Source organism: Ursus arctos, unplaced genomic scaffold (assembly GCF_023065955.2).
Source record: "Ursus arctos isolate Adak ecotype North America unplaced genomic scaffold, UrsArc2.0 scaffold_28, whole genome shotgun sequence".
In the NCBI taxonomy this organism is placed as follows: Eukaryota; Metazoa; Chordata; class Mammalia; order Carnivora; family Ursidae; genus Ursus; species Ursus arctos.
The window spans coordinates 4555470-4571644 of NW_026622963.1; the positions used below are offsets into that span (position 1 = coordinate 4555470).

General features: G+C 45.9%; 1 long non-coding RNA gene across 2 annotated transcripts; it reads left to right on the plus strand.

The window, feature by feature from the left end:
• Nucleotides 1-1967: 1967 nt before the first annotated feature.
• On the plus strand, nucleotides 1968-11619 carry LOC130541964 (uncharacterized). Of its 2 annotated transcripts, none has more exons than XR_008956127.1 (3): nucleotides 1968-2109; nucleotides 3422-3569; nucleotides 11350-11619. It is a non-coding gene; the product is annotated as an uncharacterized LOC130541964 (long non-coding RNA). The 2 variants fall into 2 exon arrangements; XR_008956128.1 differs by lacking the exon at nucleotides 11350-11619 and adding an exon at nucleotides 7335-7493.
• The last annotated feature ends 4556 nt before the right edge of the window (nucleotides 11620-16175 follow it).

Here is a 16175-nt window from a genome sequence, read left to right on the forward strand (position 1 = left end):
TGTGAGGTTTGTCCATCTGCTTATTCACTTATAAAACTTTATTGAATTATCCCTTAATACGCTTGCTATGCTAGACTCTGGGAATGCAGTTCTGAGCAAGACATTGCCCTTGACCTTATGCCGCTTACAGACTAGTAAGGTAATAATTATTCAGTGCTAACTGTGAGCAATTTGGCACAAGTAAAGGGTGGCTCTGGCATCAGATGCTAGGGTTCAAGTCCCAGCTTCATGGCACACTAGCTGTGTGACCTTGGGCAAGTCTCTGTTTTGATGACCTCTTCACCCCATTGGTGAGGGAGAGATTACCTCCCTAGGGTTATGGGGATGGCTGAGCCCACACTAGACAGAGAGACCAACAGTTTATTAAGTTATCTGTGCTCACAGCCTAGGGAGGAGGATACCACCACCACGCAGGGCCACAAGGGGTCTCACTCAGGAGCAGGGTGAACAACTGGGGATGGAGGGAAGCAGGCTTTGTAGCCTCAAGAGGGTAGTCCCTCCTGGTTCACAACGATTGGCTTGTTTATATAATTCTGTGGTCTGGCAGGGAACTGAAACGTGCTATTCAGAGATAAGTAAGAATTGCACCTGGCCTGTCTGATAGGAAGAGCTGGCTAGAGAAGCTTATCCATGAGAGCAGAGGGGAGTGGGGAGCTGGCCATTAGACCATTTGGGGCCCCCTTAATTTCACCAGCGATCAAGCAGCACATGATATTGAACCTTAATTTCAAGCTTTACATCACTGTTTCTTAACCTGGTTGCACCTTTATTTCTTCATCTTCAAATAGGAATAATGGTGCTTAATTCATTGGTTATTTATGAGTTTTGAATGAGGCAATGTGAGGTGAGCATTGAATACAGGGACTGGCGCTTGCCAAGTGCGAGGCATAGGTTGCGTGACTTACAGAGCGTCATATGGCTCGTAAGCAGTGAACTCAGATTTAACCATCCACCTTTTGTTTCTAGATCCTGGGAACTTTCTGCAGCACTGAACTGAGATCTTGTTCATTGAGCAAATACCAATTAGTTTATCTATCCACCCATCTAAACGTACATGCATCCATCCACTTATTTGCTCATTCATTCAACAAACAGTTATTGAGCACCTACAGTATGCATGGTCCTGGCACTATGAAGAAGGCTTTTAGAAGCTCATACTCTGATGGAGGAGACAGACATGGGATGGGTGCTTTGCAGTGTGATGGATGCTATGCCACAAGCGGTCAATGCCAAGGACAAACCAAGGTAAGAACTGCTGGAGGTGGGATGTGGGTTGTAAAGACCCTGGGAATATGTCCCAAAGCAGCCCGTCAAAATGTCTCCTGTTCTTCCCCCGTGACAGTCAGGGCTGATGACCCCTGTGGTCCAAACTGGAGAGGAATTTCCCATTGGGTTCCTGGCTGACAACTGACAGACTTCGAAAAAGCCAAGACTTTCCATTTCTGTTTCCTACACCGTAGCTACCGCTCACTGGTGGTGGGATCCCAGGCTGGTCCCCTCCCCGTACTGGACCTCAGTTTCTTCATTTGTAGAACAAGGGTGTAGGGATAGGTGGTTTGGGGGAGATTCCCTCCAGCTCTACCCAAAAATATTGTTTTTAAACACTGTGTCTCATGAGATCCCTACTCCACGGGACCACCGCTGTTCTCTAACTGGCCCCTACTTGCCCTCTCCCACACCGTAGACACACTACACCCATCATTCTGGTCTACACTACACACTCCTCTAGGCGGGCCCTGGCTTCTTCAGATATTTTCCTGCAGGAAGAAAGTAATATGATATGACAGGAATACAAACAACAAAACCCAGGAGAAAGAAAAGGTTGCAGCTTGTCCCATTGTCTGTCTTTGGAGGTTGGCATACTTCGTTCACTTTCCCTCAAATGAGGCTCTCATTTTAAATTAGATTGTTCCATGGCTTGGTGGCTCTATTTTATTATTCTGTGCTTGGTGCTCCACAGGATTTCAGAAAGGAGAGCCAACTTTGCACTTTTCTCCAAATCTGCTTGCTGCCCAAAGATCTGGGAGGGGGCCTTCCGAGACTGAATGGGAAGATGGAAACCCAGCAGCATCCAATACTTCCCAAGCTGGCCTGACCACAACCCTGTGGGTAAGTGGCAGGCAGGCAGCTGGGCTGGCAGCTGGGGGAATACCCAAAAATGAGGCAGGGAATTTGCCTCCTCCTCCAACTTGGTGTGTAGGAGATGTGAAGGAGAGCCCCTGGTGCTGGGCTCTCTCAATACGGTGTTTGGAGTCTGGCTGGGGTCAGGGTTTCACAAGAGGCAATGTTGTGGGACTCTCCCCTGGCCTGTGCTCTTCCTTCTCCCTGGAGGAAAACCAGGTTCTTTTCATCAGTGAAAGCATCCAAGTTCTGCTTTCACTTATTTGAGGAATATTTCATCAAGAGAAAAAATCCCCTAAGCCTGGCGCTGCCACTGGCAAACTGTGTGACCTTGGGCTGATGGCTTTACTTTCCTGAGCCTCAGTTTCCTCTTCCGCAAAATGAAAAGATAGTTATCAGTTATCCAAAAGGTCACTTCAGGTTATAAACTGTTACGAGGGGGTCAAGATAATGGTCTCTGAAATCAGACAGTTTAACCCAGTTTGAATCCCAGCACCACTGACCAAGAGGGGACCTTGGGGAAGGGGGTTGACCTCTCTTAACTCCAAGGTTGCTTGAGAATTAGATGAGCTAGTGCGTGCAAGAGTGTAGCACGGGGCCTACTGTAAAGAAGACATTCAGTAAATAAGTTATGAGCTCTCGAGAAGATGGAGGTAATGAGCTCGCATGCTCAACTCTGCTCAGCTTTCTTCTACTTTCTCCTTCTGGGGCAGAGACCGGAAAGTAAATGCCGCGGAGTGTTTGGGAGCCCAAGGTGGCACTTCACTCCCCAAGGCTGGTATTTCCTCCCGAGGCACCCAGGCCAGTATCTGGCTGGCTACCAGAGGATCAAAGGCTGGACGTTAGGTGGCTGCTGCTGAGTGTGAGACAGGGAGTCAAGGGAGGCCAGCCGAAACCCAGCCAAGTGCCAATGGATGATATTAGAAGGGGCAGAGAGTATTTTCTGGGTTGGACCATAATTGGGAAGAAGCTCATGATTCCATCTCCAGCTAGACTGGCCTTAGCCTTCTGCTGTGTTCCATGCCATCGTCTTATGAAGTGGAAGCTGATGGTGTGCACAATGGGACACAAGTATGGTAAGGGAAGAGGAAGGTAGAAGGGTGCTGGGAACACTTGGCCCCCTTGACCATAAATCAGAGACTTCTCTTGGCCACACTGCCCACAGTGGCCATGCTGAGTAATCTGCCAGGTCAGCCCTGGCCCCGGGGATCCTTCTACAAGTATCGCTCTCCGTGGACTCACTTAGCTCCTCTGACAATGCCAACATCTGCGTGGCTGTGAGCTGGCTTCTTCCCTCCAGGCCTTAGGCTCGTCTTTTGTGAAGTGACGGAAACTTCTTTTTCCTGCCTGATGGTAGACCATGAACCACTCTACCCGATGAAAGAGTGCACAGTGCTACCTAAAGAAGAAAACAGTATTTTCAACTGCACTTCCAAGCTGGCATCAAGGTAAGGAATCACAAATGAGGTGAAACCCAAATCCTTGAATATAAATTGATGCCAACGCTCTCCTTTGAATTGTGGGTTTCTGTCAAAATTTGGGGATCTTGTACTTCTGTCTCATGGTTTTACAGAATCAGGGAACAGAACAGGAGGCCTAGGGACCACCCCAGGTAGAAAATCAAAGAATACAGGAGCTGTCAAGCACACATAAGAGAAATATTTATGATAATTTTATAGGAGGTTGCAAAATTCATCTCAAAAAGTTTCCAAAATATTGGTGTCATACAGGTCATATTCTCTAAACACAACGCAATGGAGTTAGAAATAAATAACCAAAAGATTATTAGAAAAAACCCCACGCATTGAATTTAAATCTAAATACACTATACTACCAAATAATTCATAGGTCAGTGATGCAACCACAACAGAAATGAAAATACTTATAACTGAACGATAATGAAAATATTATGTACAAAATTTATCATTTCTAGCTTTTTTAAAAAAGATTTTATTTATTTATTTGACAGAGAGAGACAGCCAGCGAGAGAGGGAACACAAGCAGGGGGAGTGGGAGCGGAAGAAGCAGGCTCCCAGTGGAGCAGGGAGCCCGATGCGGGGCTTGATCCCAGGACTCTAGAATCATGCCCTAAGCTGAAGACAGACGCTTAACGACTGAGCCACCCAGGAGCCCCTATCATGTCTAGCTTTAAACTAATTTCCTTAGAAAAGAAAAAAAGGCTCAAATTTAATATACTGTGTCTAACATAGGTATTAAAAAGTTCAGCAGGGTGATCTTAAATAAAGCAGATGGAAAGACTAAAGGTAGAGGCAGAGGTTAATAAAATAGAGAGTAACTGGACAATGGAAAAAAACAACAGACCCTAAACTCTGTTTTTTGAAAAGATTAATATGTGGATAACTCTGTAACAAGTCTGATGAAGGAAAAAAAAAGAGAGAAAACACAACTGCCAATATCAGAAACAAAAATATAGACACCCCCATGGATCTTATAGATATCAAAAATAATATATTATGAACAATTTTTTGAATAAATGAGAAAATTTAGAGGACAAAGTTTTTTAAAAATACAAATTATCAACACTGGTGGAAGAAGTGGAAAATCGGAAGAGTTTAATATTTATTAAAAACTTAAAAAAAAGATTTTACTTATTTTTGCAAAAGAGAGTGACAGCACACACACAGGGATGGGGGAGTTGGGAAGGGGCAGAGGGAGATGGAGAAGCAGACTCCCCGCTGAGCAGGGAGCCCAATGCGGGGCTCGATCCCAGGACCCCGGGATCATGACCTGACCCAAAGGTAAACGCTTAACCAACTGAGCCACCCAGGTGCCCCTCTATTAGAGACATTTAACTGATTATCAAAAACCTCCCTAGAAAGAAAACTGTAGGAATAAATGGATTTACTAGTGAATTCTTCCAAACACTGAAGAAAGAAAGAATACCAATTTCACAGATCTTCCAGAAAACATCAAAATAAGGAACACTTCCTAACACTTTTCATAAGGCCAGCATCACTTTGATATTACAACCTGGCAAAGACCGCAAAAAATGAAAAGTAAAAATCCGCATCTCTCATGAAGATAGTTGCAAAGACCCTTATCAAAATGCTAGTAATAAAATCTGGCAACATATCTAAAAAGCTAGCACATTATGATGTTTGGGATTTATTCTGGGAAAGCAAGTGTGGGTTAACATTAGAAAATCAATTAATGTCGGGCGCCTGGGTGGCACAGCGGTTGGGCGTCTGCCTTCGGCTCAGGGCGTGATCCCGGCGTTATGGGATCGAGCCCCACATCAGGCTCTTCTGCTATGAGCCTGCTTCTTCCTCTCCCACTCCCCCTGCTTGTGTTCCCTCTCTCGCTGGCTGTCTCTGTCTCTGTCGAATAAATAAATAAAATCTTAAAAAAAAGAAAAGAAAATAATTAATGTAACTCACGATATTAACAAAAGAAAGAAAAAAAATATGATCATCTTGATGAATTCAGAAAACACATTTAATATAAGTTACATCCATTTGTGATAAAATCTCATATCAAACTATAAATAGAAGGGAACATTAAACCGTTAAGGTTTACAAAAATGATTAAGGCTTACTACAAAAAATCTATAGGAAACATCATGCTTAAGATCTTGCTATTATAGGGGCACCCGGGTGGCTCAGTCGTTAAGCATCTGCCTGGGGCTCTGGTCATGATCCTAGAGTCCTGGGATCGAGCCCCACATCGGGCTCCCCACTCGGCAGGAAGCTGCTTCTTCCTCTCCCACTCCCCCTGCTTGTGTTCCCTCTCTTGCTGGCTGTCTCTCTCACTGTCGAATAAATAAATAAAATCTTAAAAAAAAATCTTGCTATTGTATAATTGCTTAATGAAATTTTAATATTGATATTATAATATCAACATAAAATAATGACAACTTTCTGCCTGAGATTCAGAAGAAGACAAGGGTACTTGCTATTAGGTGTCTTCAGCATCGTACTGGAAACTCTACCAAGTGCAGTGAGGCAAGAAAAAGAAATAAAAGACACACGGGTTGGAAACGAAGAGATAAAACATTTTTTTTTAAAGATTTTATTCATTTATTCTACAGTGTTAGAAACAGCCAGCGAGAGAGGGAGCACAAGCAGGGGGAGTGGGAGAGGAAGAAGCAGGCTCATAGCAGAGGAGCCTGATGCGGGGCTCAATCCCATCACGCCGGGATCACGCCCTGAGCCGGAGGCAGACGCTTAACCGCTGTGCCACCCAGGCGCCCCAATAAAACATTTTTTATTCACAAATAACATTAATTTGTGCCTAGAAAACCCCCAGTCTACAAACTACTTGAATGAATAAGTGAATTTCACTAGGTCTTTGTTTACAAAGTTAGTACTAAATTTTTGCTATTTTTCTATACCAGAAATAAGTAGGAAATAGAATTTTTAAAGACAATTTATAATAATACCAAGAAACATTAAGCACCTAGGAATAAACCTCCCAAAATAGGTGCAAGCTTCCTGTGGCGAAAACTACTAAATTTTACTGAGGAAAAATATTTAAAAAGGATATACTCCTCCTACAAAGGGGGGAGGAATAAACTATGTTTATGAACTGAAAGATTTAATATTGTGAAAATGTCAATTTTCTCAAATTAATCTATAAAGCCAATGTAATTCCAGAAAAAAATCTGTGTGTGTGTGTGTGTGTGTGTGTGTGTGTGTATTTGGTGAGCACAGACAAGTTCATTCTAAAACTCATATGAAAATGTAAAAGATCTAAAATATTTAAAAGAATCTTCGAGAAAAACTAAGCTGGAGGACTTTCAGTACTAGCTAACAATACCTATCATAAAGCTATTGCTTTTTGTTTACTTGTTTTATTTTATTGTTTATTTTATTGTTTAGTTGTTTTCTTGTTAAAACAGCATGGTTCACATACAAACAAAATAATGAAAGGGATTGGAATCTATTACCTGATCGACACCTATGCCGTCACCTGATTTATGATAAAGGTGACAGTCTAACGTAGTATAAGAAGGACCTGTTTCTCATAAATGGTGGTAGGTTGACTGGCTATTCTCATGTAAAAAAATACATTTGGTCCACTAGCTGAAATGCGAAAACCAAATCCAGAGGGATTGCAGATCTAAACGTGAAAAGCAAAAAAGTTTAAAAATAATGACAAAATAACAGAAGAAAACACTAGAGAACATTTTCATGACCTTGAAATAGGTAACAGTTTCTTTTTTTTTTTTAAGATTTTATTTATTTATTTGACAGAGACAGAGACAGCCAGCGAGAGAGGGAACACAAGCAGGGGGAGTGGGAGAGGAAGAAGCAGGCTCATAGCAGAAGAGCCTGATGTGGGGCTCGATCCCGGATCGCCTGGATCACGCCCTGAACCAAAGGCAGACGCTTAACCGCTGTGCCACCCAGGCGCCCCAGGTAACAGTTTTAAACGGCACACAAACAGCATTAGTTACAAAAGAAACAACAATACATCATAATTTCGTGATGTCAGTTCTTTTAAGTTGGTATGTAAATGCGATATAATTCCAATTTAAGTCCCCAATATATATATATATATATTTTAGAATTTAACAGTCTGATTCTCAAATGTATAGAAAAAGCAAAAAAGTCAAGACTAGCCAAGCCACTCTGATTTTAAAATCCCCAATAAACCAGATGGTGGGCTTATTATGCCAGATATCAGGACTTATCATAACGACATGATCATTAAGACAATGTGATATTAGCATAGGGACAAAACAGAATTGAGGCCCAGAAACAAGCCCTCACATATGCAGAAACTTGATTTACGACAGACCAGACATTGCAGATCTGTGGTATGAGGACAATTGGTTATCCATATGGGAAAAAATGAAACTAGATCCCCCAACTTACACAATACACAGAAATCAACTCCAGATGGAATAAAGGTTTAAACATAAAATGAAAAAACTATAAAACCATTGGAAGATAATATAAGAGAATATCTTTACGACCTCAGAGCAGGGCAAGATTTCTCCAGCAAGACACAGTAAGTACAAACCATAAAGACAAAGATTGATACATGAAGCTAGATTAAAATTCAGAATTTTTGTTCATCGAAAGACACCATAACGGGAGTTAAAAGACAAACCACAAACCAGCAGAAGGTAATTGCAACAAGTAAAACTAACAACATATTGAATAGCATCTAGAATATATAATCATGAATCGAGAAAAAAATGACAGATGATTGAAAACTGGGCAAAAACAATGTGAACCGGGATGCCATAGATGGATATATGCCATAGACATATAAATAGTGTATGAGTGTAGGAAAAGAGGCTCAACCTTAACCGTCATCAGGGAACCACAAATTGAAGCAAGATACGATTATACATTCACAAGATAGACAAAAAGTAAAAAGTCTGATGGTCCCAAGTCTTGGTAAGGCTAGAGAGCCGTGAAGCCCTCTTCCACTGCTGGTAGGCATGTAAGTTGATGAAAAAATTTGGAAACAGTTTACCATTACCTAGTAGGGTTGAACATGTGGAAACCCTATGACTCGAATTCCACTGTTAAATAAGGACGTTTTGTGCTTATTCATCGGGGAGCACTTTATAAAGAGTGTTCACGGCAGAACTCTCTGTAACAGCCCCAAATGGGAAACAACTCAAATGTCTATCAGTAAAAGATTCAGATCCCTTTCCTGTTTTTATTTTTTATTCTTTAAAAATTTATTTCTTCCAGGGAGAGAGTGTGTATGCATGGTGGGGGAGAGGGGTAGAGGGAGAGGGAGAGAGAAACCCAAGCAGACGCCACACCGAGCAGGGAGCCAGATGTGGGGCTCAATCTCACCACCTTGAGATCATGACCTGAGCCAAAACCAAGAGTCAGACACTCAATGGACTGAGCCACCAGGTGCCCCAACTTTGCCTGTTTTAATTGTTATTTGTCTTTTTATTATCGAACTGCAGTAAGTCTTTACATCTTCTAGATACAAGTTCTTTGTCAAATACAGAATTTGTAAAAGTTTTCTCCCATATGTGGGTTGCCTTTTCACTTTCTTGATGGTGTCCTGGGAAGCACAAAAAGTTTTAATCTTGATTATGCTCAGTTTCTCTATTCTTTCTTTTGTTGCCTGTACTTTTGGTGTCATGCCTGAGAAATCATTTTCTAAGGTCATTCCAAGGTCATGAAGCTCTACACAGGGTTTCCTCTGAGAGTTTTATAGTTTGAGCTCTCATTTTAGGTCTTTGATCCATTTCAAGTTAATTTCTGCATGTGGTGTGAGACAGGAGTGCAACTTCATTCTTTTGCAGGTGGACATTCATTCTTTAAAAATACATATCACCCAGGATGCCTGGGTGGCTGAGTTGGTTAGGCATTAGTTGGTTTTGGCTCCGGTTGTGATCTCGAGATCATGAGATCGAGCCCTGCATCAGTCTCTACCCTGCCCTCTCCCTCTGCCCTCCCCACCACTGCTTTCTTTCTCTCTCATTAAAAAAAAAAGAAAGAAAGAAAGAAAGAAAGAAAGAAAGAAAGAAAGAAAGAAAGAAAAGAAAAGAAAAATACATATGGCCCAGTTAAAAAAGGAACACGGGATTGGAGTAGACATCTCTCCAAAGAACATGGACACATGACCAATAAGTACATGAAAAGACGCCCAACGTCATTAGTTGTTAAGGGAAGGCAGATCAAGGTCGTAAGGAGATAACTACTTCACAGACACGAGGGTGGCTGTAATGAAAAAGACAGAAAACAGAGAGTGTTAGAGGAGATGGAGAGAAATCGAAACACCCACACCGTTGGTGGTATAATGCTGCAGACACTTGGAAAGACAGTTTGGCAGATCCTCAAATGATTAAACATAGGGTGACCATGTGACCCAGAAATCCCACTCCTAGGTGTGTCGCAAAGGGAATTGGAAACAGACATTCATACAAAAACTTGTACACTCATGCTCGTAACAGCATCGCGCGTAATAGCCATAAAGAGGAAACAACACAGATATTCGTCACCACCTGATGGACAGATAAACAGAATGTGATATATCCATACAACGGAACATTGTTCGCCCATAAAAAGAAGTGAAGTACTAACATATGCTAGAACCTGGATAAGCCTTGAGAAGATCATGCTGAGTGAGAACAGCCAGGCGTGGAACGTGCTTATTGTACGAGTCCATTTAGACAAAATATCCAGAATAGAAAAATCTATAGAGACAGAAAGTGGATTAGTGGTTTTTAAGGGTGATGGGGAGGATGGAATGGGGAGTGACTGCTAACTGGTACAGTGTTTCTTTTTCTTTTTTTTTTTTTTAAGATTTTATTTATTAATTTGACAGAGAGATAGCCAGCGAGAGAGGGAACACAAGCAGGGGGAGTGGGAGAGGAAGAAGCAGGCTCCCAGTGGAGGAGCCTGATGTGGGGCTCGATCCCAGGACTCTGGGATCAGGCCCTGAGCCGAAGGCAGACGCTTAATGACTGAGCCACCCAGGCGCCCCTAGTACAGGGTTTCTTTTGGGGGTGATGAAAATAGTGGTGACAGTTGCACAACCATGTAAATATACGAATTTGTATTGTTACGTTAGAAGGGTAAACTTGACGCTATGTGAATTACAACTCAATGATGAAAATATGTATTAGGTGGTAAAACCAGTCTCAAAAGTAAGGACTGGCTAACCCCAAATCAAGACATGCTTGCCTCTGGTGTGCGTGTTCAGCGGGGGTGGTTATTACAGGAAATGGGGGAGGGCAGTTCGAAAGCGTTGGTAATGGGTCAATCCTTAATTCAGATGGTGTGTACCTGGTGTTCCTTTTTATGATTCTATAAACCAAACACACGTGCACTCCGGGATGTATGACATATGTCATCATAAAGACAAATACACCGAGGAAGTTGGATGAGGGGGTCTCCCAGACACCTCTTTGTCCAGGTGGTCTCCAGCTCCGTGGAGGTGACGGAGGAGTAGAAACAGCTCTCAGGCACAGATTCAATGAGGCTCCAGAATTGGGGGCATCTTGGTGTGGGCTTTTAAGCAGAAAGGAGGTCTCCCAGGTGGACCCTGAAGGTGACCAGGCTGGCCGTCTCCTCAAGGCCTCAAGGGGGCGCTCATCACATTGACTGTCGGCCAGGCACACAGACACCTGCAACTGTTGGCTTCATCTGGGCCCCTACCCCACTCCGTCTTAGTGGGGAGGGGCAGGTGCTCATGAATAAAACATACCAATTTCACCGATACACCTGAACACTATATTGTTAATTTGCAAGTAGAACTAAGTGTGCCCACTTTCTCTTCCTGAAGGGGATCTCTTGTCTCCTGCACGAAGCTGCTTGGGGCGCTCACTAGTGAGGACCGGAGGACCATTCCTCTCACGCCTGGATGGACTTGCCAGTGAGGTGGGCATCCTCGCTGTGCAGTGACACACCTTGCTGCATTCCTTGTCTCAGTAGGGATGACATGTCCTGCATTCAGCCAATACGCATTTGTCAAGCGCGTGGTGAGTGCCGGGGACACAGCGTGGACCAGAACAGAGCTGACTGCCTCCCTGTGGAAGCAGGACATGACCAGCTAAGCACGCCGCTAGAAATAAAGTTATAAATTGTGATAAATGCCACAGAAACTCATGTTCCGGGCAATGACTAGAGCTGGAATGAGATGAAAGTGTCCTGTGCGTGAAAGTGCTTCCAGTCCAAAGGCCAGGGATGCCTCTCCCTGCATTCCCGGGCGCTGCTGGGATTGATCTGGGCACGTCACCTTTCTGCACTCCTCTGTCATTGGTCTGGTCCTCCCCATCTTTCTCCACTCCTCTGTCATAGGCCAGGCCCTCCCCATCTGACCTCCGCAGTCTTTCTTTAGACCTTGCCATCAGGATGTGGCTCAGTCTTGCTGAAGGGGCGCCATTCTGTCTCTGAGGGTAACTTTGCTCTAAGTTCTGGGGGAGCATATCCTTGAGGCCGCCAGCACCATCCACACTTACCGTCCTGTAATGGGGTGGCAAGAAGCTGATCACATCCCAGCTGGGGAGATACTCAGGGAGTTGGGAGGGGCCACTTCCTCTCCATGGCAGGCATGAGTCTGTTCTGAGTGACATCTGGACTCACAGACAGAAGCGGGGCTCCTGGGCCGCAGGTGGCGAGGAGCTGGCGACTTCAGAGAAGACAGCAGGGCAGGGCAAGGTCCTTGGAAATGCTCGGAGGGGATCAGAGAAGGAAGGCAAGGAAGGGGGAAAGAAAGGAGGGGATTCCACAGACAGCTGACCAGGGTCACTTCTACCGCACTAGATGGAAGGAGCCCACTTCCTCTGCTACTATGAAAAAGGACCCTGTCTTCTGGGAACGCAGGGAACCATCTGGTGGAGCGGCCTGGCTGACGTAAGTCGGCCCGTCTCTCAGCAGCACAGAGTCCTTCTCGGGAAGGTAGACAAGTAAGGATGATCTTTTCTGAGAACCAGCTCGGCCTGTTTCCCCAGAACCAGGGAGAGTGAAATGAGCAGGCATTTACCTGTCCTTGCCTTGTAAGGTCCCCGTCTAGCTGGTCAGATGGGACTACCCCCAGGAAATGGGTACCGCCAAGACAGGGTGTAAGAAGCTGCCCAGGATCCTCTGAGCCGTGGAGCCCGATGGTGAGAGCGAGGCCCGGGCTAGTGCCCCAGCTCTCTCACTGACCAGCCGCATGACCTTGCGCAAGTTACATCAACTCCCCAGACGCCTGTATCCTCTCTCCCTTCAAAATGGGGTTAAAAATGAGCAATAATGCCCAAAGATTTATGAGGTGATCTCTTAGCATAGCGCTCGGCGGGTACAAACCCTCAGGAAATATTGGCTACTAGAGGAATGATAATTATCCTGGTTCAGAGAAGGGAGAGAGAGACCCTGGGGTAAGCTTCATGGAGCAGGCAGAATGAGGCCCTTAAAAGAAGAGTAAAACTTAGATATGTGGAAAGGATGGCAGGAGTGGGGGAAACTGAGGCAGGAGATCAGGAGGGGTGGGGGGATGTGGTAGGTGGCAGTGAGGAGCCCACCCGGCTAGAACACAAAGATGGAGCTAGGAGATGAAGGGTCATCAAAGAGGGATGAGGATGGATAGCTGATGGGACCCCCTAGGGGACAAGTCCCCTGTGACTTGCTGAAGGGCTCTTTGAAAGGGTCTCGTCTCACTTCCGGAGATCGCCCTGACGAATTCACAGGCAGCTGCTGTTTTGGAAAGATCATCGTGTGAAGTCTAAGGGAGACGCAAGCTCTCGTCCTAGCTCTGCCTCTCGTTGGACTAGTGACGACACCGCGCTCGTCCCTCCCTTCCCGGGACCCACTCTCCTTCTCTGTAAGACAGGAATGGTGGAAATACCTCGTCTCTCAAGTTTCCGCTGCTTGGTGAGCTCTGCAAAAAACCCACCCAGCTCTAACCTCGCTGCTCCTGTTTCAAGGGTTTACAGGGACAGATCTCCAGATATTTGATTTGATGGAGTTCACGGAGAGGTTGCTATGAGCTGATCCTTGCAATCTTGCTTACTTTTTTAAATCTGAAAATTAACAAGGCAACTGTTGTCTCTGGTTCTGAATTCCAACGCTCCTATTCTTTTTTTTTTAAACCTTTTTATTTATTTATTTTTTTAAAGATTTTATTTATTTATTTGACAGAGAGAGAGAGACAGCCAGCGAGAGAGGGAACACAAGCAGGGGGAGTGGGAGAGGAAGAAGCAGGCTCCCAGCAGAGGTGCCTGATGTGGGGCTCGATCCCAGGACTCTGGGATTATGCTGGCAGACGCTTAACGACTGAGCCACCCAGGCACCCCTAAAAAAACCTCTTTAAATGCAGTGGCTCCTGATGAACCCACAGGCAGCTGTGGGGTCGGGAGGAAGCCTTGGTCTTCCGGTAAGTGGATGTGGCTGGAGCTGGCTCAGCCCCTCCCCCTCGAACTGATCGTAGTGGGATCCTTCAGCTCCCTGAGCCTCCACTTCCTCGTCTCTGAGATAAGGTTGAGGTTCCTCAGAGCGCAAGGTGAAGGGCAGTTGGGATGTCAACACCATGATGACATTCTTTCTTATCTCACTCTTCTTCGAAGTGTTGAACTTTGGCCATCCCAACAGTCTCGTCAGCCAAAGCAGACCTTCCATCGCCGTGTCTCCGTTTCCAGGTTGGGAAACTGAGGCTCAGAAAGGGGAAGTGAATCTTCCAAAGCCACACAGCAATGGCAAAGCTGGGATAAGAAAGCCACTGCCTGTCTCCTTTGCACAATGATGGAGTCCGCGCGAACCAGCATCTGCACGACCACTGGGAATGGGGACAGAATTTACCATCCTTGTCTCGTAGGCCTGGGCGAGGCCAGGCTCCTCTTTGCAGTGGGCTGTTCTCGGACACCTATGCTCCCGGGCAACCCTTGGAGGACCATCCTGGTTGCAGCTCTCTAGCAGGGGCCGGGAGCAAGAGCCCTCCCCGCCCCCCACCCCCCACCGCCAATGACCATGGCCCAGGAAGGCGAGGCAAGGCCCTGTGGCTGTCGACCACAATCACCAGCAGGCTCCGCATTCCAGTAGCTGTCCCGGAAGCTGCAAGCCAGGGCTGTAATTTCCAGGTTGGGCCTGGGCCAAGAGCAACCCCACTGCTGAATCAGTCACTCTATCGGTCCTATCTGATTTCTTGGCTTTCCGGCTGAGCCACTTTGCCTCCGGGAACATGGGAGCCTGCCTTCTGCTTGGCGCACCTGGGGCCACTGGCTGGCTTCCTTCTGGCCTCCTCACTGCCTCTGTCTTCCTCCCAGCAGCTCTCTCGCCAGGAGGAAGCTGAGCCCCTCACTTCTGGCCCCTCACCCCCAGCCTCCTTCATCCATTGCAAACCTTTCTGGCCCCATCCCACTGGCTGAATCATGCATTTCTTCTCCCCAAAGGGCCCCAGCTGGGGTTCCTGCCAGACAATTTGACAATCTGTGCAGATAAGTGCAGGGGACTTTCCCACAAAAAAACGGGAAAATGGCCCAGAAATTAAAGAACTTGCCTCCCTTCTTCACCCTCCCCCATCTCTCACCATTTTGCAAAATGCCTGAGCTCAGCCAAAGAGGACGTGGTTCTTAGGAAGAGAAAGCAGGGAGTGCGTGCAACTTCCTGGGCCCATTTTGTTCTCAGCTGAGCCACTCAGCTCATCCTTTCCTGAACCCCAATGTCCTGCAGCAGACGCTGAGGACTCGGGCTGGTGAAGGCCTGGTATTCATTCTTAAAAGACCTTAGCATTTGTCCCCTTTATCTCTGCTGGTGACAGCCCTGGACCATGCAGTCATCTCCCTCCAAGACTGTCTGCATCCCTGTTGGTCTTGTCTCTTTCCCACAGGAAGCCAGAGTCCCCTTTCTGAAGTGTAAATGTGTTACAACTCTTCTGGGTCTCCCTCTTGAAAACCAATCAATGACTTCCTTACTGCTTTTGGGGAATTGTCACTTTCACACTCCAAAGCCCTGTCTGGTCTTCCCACTTACCCTCTGGTTTTCCACCTTTGTCACTGCCCAGGCCACACCAGCCTGCCCTCAGTTCCCCGTGGCCACACACCGTCTCACCCCAGGACCTTTGTACATGCTGTCGCTGCTTCTTGGAGTGCTATTCTTTGTCTGTTACCTGACAACACCTGCTTATCCTGAGACCTCAGTCCCTGCATCCCCAAGCCCACTCAACCCATCATTCAGGGTACCCCCTCATAGCACTACAGCCCCTCCCCATCACAGCAGAGTCATGGTGCATTGTACATTTGTCTTCATGGCTGTTTGGTTAAGAATGTCTGTCTCTCTGTGAGAGCAGGGAGCTTGTCCGATTTTACTCACTCCTGTATTCTCCTCAGTGCCTAGTACCCTGCTTGGCACAGGGCAAGTGCCCAGTCATTATTTGTAGGGGGGAGGAAGCAAAGCTGAATCTTCCTGCTGCCAAACTCCTAATGGCCCAGAGCTCTAGGTGGAGGTCTCAAAAGGTTCGCTCTATCTGAGGACTGTAGATGGTTGAGTCCATTTGTAAACATAGGAAAGACAGACGTGTATCTTCAGAAACTGTGTGTGTGTGTGCAAATCCAATGTAGTTATGTGCAGGTATGATCCCATGGCCCAAACTGTTGTCAGTGCGGAAGTCCCTCTACTTCTGTGCTTCACAGGACA